Raw genomic sequence first — 4,815 nt, 5'->3', positions numbered from 1 at the left:
CTCTTTCCCCTCCTTCTCTCCTTTTGGCCCGACTGAAGATATTAATAGTTCCAGGCTGCATGTTGTCAGCTTCAAATCACCCTGGCAGTTACAGCCCAAAATAACTGCGCCTTTGATGTCAATTTACTTTTATTTCTAAATAAACAACAGGGTTGGTTAAGATCTTCCAAATATGAAGCTATAGGCTCACTCTAGAAATAACAACAATGGAAAGCCAGCCAGTTCATCGTGTCTTGGGCAGACCGGGGGACCTTAAAGAGGTTTTCATTTTAACTGGAAGAGCAGACAAGGCTCCTCTTCACATCCCACTGTGATGCCTGGAGCTGGTAACTTGGAGCCCAACTAAGGAAAGTGATTTTTTACAGTCATTTCTCTTGCACATCACTTCTGAACCTCTTGGCTGGGTGATTTTGCTTCCAAAAGTCCTTGATAAGAGGCAAAGCTCTCTTCCTTATGCCATGCCCATTGCTTCTTTTTTTATTATGAGGCTTCCCTATTATTTTGGCATAGCCATGGCCATGGTACATTGGCATCCTTCCACCAGCTAGTGCTAGCATCGGGTCCGCTTTCCCAGGCGTGCCGAAAAGGGCAGCACCCCGCAGCTGCGAGACCCCATACATAGCATGCAAAGCCATGGGGCAGAGCCCAGAGCCGGGGCAGCTGAGACCCCAGCAGTGCCAGGTCCATCTCCCCGCCCAGCCCGACAGCCCCCCAAGCCCTTGCGCCACAGCAGCGCAGCGGGGATGCTGTCACCTGGAGGCAAGTTTGGCTTTTTGCAGCTTTCTCAACATTGTCCCAAAGCTGGAAGCAGTGGGAAAGCATCTGAGTGTGGAGTTGGGACCAGCAAAGCATTGCCCAAGCAGCTCAGATAAGGCAGGGAGAGAAAGGGGACACTTGGTGGCATTTTCTACGGCACATCCATTTTCTGTATCCACCCAGCCCCTGGAAAGAGTTCGTAAATGATGCACAGCTCACTGACATGCTCAGTGGAGGAAATTTTGTTGCCACCGAAATCAAAACGCAAAATCCTCCCTGACCCACTGAGACCAGACTCCTTCCCATCAGCCTTGACCCTACGCTGGGAAAGAAGCTCTGGACACCCACCACCGGGCGCATGGGCTGGGCCAAATTCATCACAGGAGAGCAGGCGCAGAGGAGCGATGTCTGGGATGGATGTAGCCCTGCTGGTATCCCACAGCTGTGGAAAGACCCAAGGGCTGAATTTCACTAAACAAGCAGAAACTTCCCCACTGCCACAAACACCCACAGCCTCCCCGCAGTGAAGGTCCGAGGCCCTTTCTGGGTCATTGCTTGAACCAGAGCCCGACTCAAGTTCTGGGAAGGAAGGAGAAGGGAGAGGGAAGCCACCCTTGTGTGCTGGTTGGAGTCTGGGCTTCGGGGAGAGCTGCCCCACTGCAGCGAAGAGATGACACCTGGGGACCATCTCAGGTACCAGCTTCTTCCAGCCTCCTCCAACCAGATGAACCCCCCGAAATCATCAAGGCTTGGCACAGGGCAGCGCTGGAGGCAAGTCAGGGCAGTGTGAGCAGTGCACAGAGCAAGAGCCGTCGGCTCTGGGCATCACTGAAGGGAGCTGTTAACGAGCACGGTTGGATTTGTTTTCCGGGAGGGAGGTTCACCTCACCTAAAATCAGGAAGCACCAGCAGGAGCGAGATCGGGCACATTGTCTCTCCTGGGGTTGCTGGCAGCCAGGCTGGAGCAGCATGACTACACCTGGTTGCACTTCCACTTTCCAACAAGCCCAGTGTATGCCAGCATTCAGAGATGGCTTTTTTTACCCAGAGGGAGCTGCTGAACACAATGCTCTTTGTATCTGCAAGTGCAGGGGGGGAGGGAGGTGCCGAGATGCTGCCAGGGCTGGGAAAGGTGTGTGTTTGCTCAGGAAGAGCTGGTCCTGTACATACTTGCACACGCACGGAGGTACAAACAAAATGTTCATCTACTGATGAAAGACTGGCCTGCCTGGAAGAGATGCGGGCTGGAAAGGAAACGCATTTTTGGAGAAAGACAGGAGCAAGTATTACAGCACAGTGAATTATTCCTTGTAAATAATATTGGTTACAGATCAGGCTCCCTTTTCCTGTTAGTGAATCACGGGTGAGCCAAGCCTCCTCTCTGTTGGGCAATATTTTCCATCTGTCAGCTGCTCTCAGACACCTCGGGTATCACTGGGGAGAAACTCACCCCCGCGCCACGGCACGGAGCTTCCCCAGCGGCCGTGACGCGACGTTGGTGGGCTGAGTGTCACCTGGGGACAGGGCTCACGGTGCCTCTCCCCCAGGGTCGTCCCCTTGGCATCGCGCAGGCTCATCCCAGCCCCTCAGTTCGTGGTAGAAGGGAGGGAAGCGGTGCAGGCAGACACCCAGCCTCGAGGGACCCCCGCAGCTCCCTGTGCTGCTGTGAAACCTCGCTGTGACCTTGGAAAGTCACTGCTTTTAAAGGTATTAAGCACCTTACGTGCAGATAGAGATTTGGGACTGCCAGTCAGCTTAGGCTGCTAATGCCCTCCGATTCCATCCAGAGTGGTGATCTGAAGGGTAAGGGGATTCGACCGATGTTTCAGAATGCCCAGTGGTGTCCTGTCTGCACTCATTCTCTTTGGAAATCCACTCCCGTGCCTCCCTGAGCTTCAGTGAAAGGACGGGCACTGTAAAAGTCCTGCCCCGTCTTCCCCCACGTAACGGAGCCTGTAAAATGTGAGGAACTCAGGTGTGTCAGCAACGGGCGCCCAGCAGGTACCATCGACAGAAACTGGCTAAGAGCATCCATGCAGCTGGTAACCAGCTACGCGCACCTTGCAAAGAGTGAGGCATATGGGCAGTCACCTGTTGGGCTTTTAATTCTTAAACAGATCATTTTGGGCTCAGGCAGAGAAGACTGGGAAAAATCACTGATGTGCTCAGACCCAGATGAGAACTGAGTGCATCAGAGCAAGCTCATTAGGAGATGCAGGGCTCTCCTATCTAATAGATCTGAGCTGGCATGAGGGGACGACCCCTTGCTCCTGTTTCACTCCATGCCCTGGGGACGTGCAGAGCAGCTTCATGTGCCTGGGACCCTGCCACTGCATTTCAGGTCGGACACAGCAGGGAGGCAGCACTTGTGCTCTTCTCACCAGCCCAGTGCTCCTCTCCTGATTGACAGCACTGGCAATTTTTAGACTATGTGAACCCTCTCAAGACCTTGAGAGGTAGGTCCTACAGGAGCAGGATCCATTCACCCAATTCCATGCACATAGTGCAGGCAGCCAGACTCCCTCTGTAACCGGAGGAGAGGAAAATAGGCTTTGGTGTGGGGAGACCAACGCTGCCATAGCAGGACCTGCCTCATCCCCTGGGCTGCAAAGGGAAGACAGCAACGAGGTCTGATATGGACCTTGTAGAGCTACACGAGACAAAATCCACGCAAGGCGACCTCATTTCATATTTTTCTTCTGGTTTTGTCCCTTGTCTTGTAAGTATTCCCTAAGACATAAGTCATGTAAGCCTGGAGTCCTGGAAGGCACAAGGGAAGACCAATGTGGAGAGCCTCTCTGGGTTGATTCACTGCGTAAATATCTACAGGGCAAAGCTGAGATGGTGCTGTGGAGTAATTCCCAAGCAGGGACACTGGTAAAGGGGAAGACAATGTAAGAGAGAGGGGGGCCAAGGGAGATCATAACATAATTACCGTGCCTGGGCCCAGAGGATGAGAATTACAAGGTAATTGGGCAGCAACCCATTGCTGTGTAAATTCATGGTTATTTCTGTTCCGTAAACCACAATCCAGGTTACATGGTAATTACTTTGAGGTCCATTAAGTGTAATTATACAGTAATCTCCAGGAGCCAGTAATTACCCTCATGTTCCAAAGTATCTACCACTTAAAACTCAGTGAGTTTCATGCAGGTAGGAACCAATCTCATGGTTTTCAGACTTCAGGATCTTGGTCTGGGGGATGGCCAGGACGGGGTCAAATGTTACCATTTTAGCTGGAACCGCTTTTCAAAGGAGAGCATTGGGCATGCTATAGGATGAGAGCAATACGTCTAATACCCAGCCAGGCTCCATGGGCCTGCTCCAGTCAACAGCAGGATCGGTACCTTCGGAGGTACCTCCCGGGCTGCCAGCAGTGCCCCATAGCTCAATTAAATCCTTTTCAGGAGATGCCAGCCTCTCCCTGGAGAATAAATACAGCCCGCGAGGTTTCATTCAGGTTCAGATGTCTCTTCTGCTTGCCAAGTCAGGGCAGGTAGAGTCTAAACTTCTCATTATGACCAATGTATTATATTTTACTTAATTTATTATACTGCAAATTAAACTTAATACTCAGCAGTGTCAACACCACTTGCACATCACTTCCACCTTTGGCTCACCATTTCCAATGTGGGGTTCAACCCAACCATCAGAAGAAGACGTAGGCCTTCCCATAACCTGCTCTTCCCACTGGTCCCAGACACAGGATGACCCAGTGGCAGGGAGCTCTGTTGTCCCCAGGACAAGCACCAAAGGAACAGTCCCCTGGTCCCCTCTGCACGGCAGGGTTGAGGGGGGTGGAGAAAGCCCTTTCATGGGGTCCACACAACTGAAGCTGCTCTTGTGTTTCTCGTCCTTCATAACATCCCATTTTGACCTGGAAAGGCAAGAAAAATGACTCAAAGGTCCTGGGGGTGAGTCCCTGGAAGAGGAGGACGGGGCACTCTGGAGATGCAAAGCAGCACCACAGTCCAGTGCTGGGAATGGAGGAAGGAGTCCAGATGGCAGCAGCCATGGCTTGGGCTGGGTTTTTCCTGCCCGCGCTCCCAGCAGGGGATA

At 52.3% G+C, this 4,815-nt stretch overlaps 1 protein-coding gene across 1 annotated transcript in view; it reads left to right on the top strand.

Annotated features, from left to right (window-relative positions):
* LGR6 (leucine rich repeat containing G protein-coupled receptor 6) overlaps positions 1-4,815 on the top strand; it is a 149,221-nt gene that overhangs the window by 119,340 nt on the left and 25,066 nt on the right. The gene's annotated exons all lie outside the window — the stretch shown is intronic.

Source organism: Egretta garzetta, unplaced genomic scaffold (genome assembly GCF_000687185.1).
Source record: "Egretta garzetta isolate BGI_Z169 unplaced genomic scaffold, ASM68718v1 scaffold202, whole genome shotgun sequence".
Lineage (NCBI taxonomy): Eukaryota > Metazoa > Chordata > Aves > Pelecaniformes > Ardeidae > Egretta > Egretta garzetta.
This window is presented reverse-complemented; position numbering and strand designations above follow the sequence as displayed.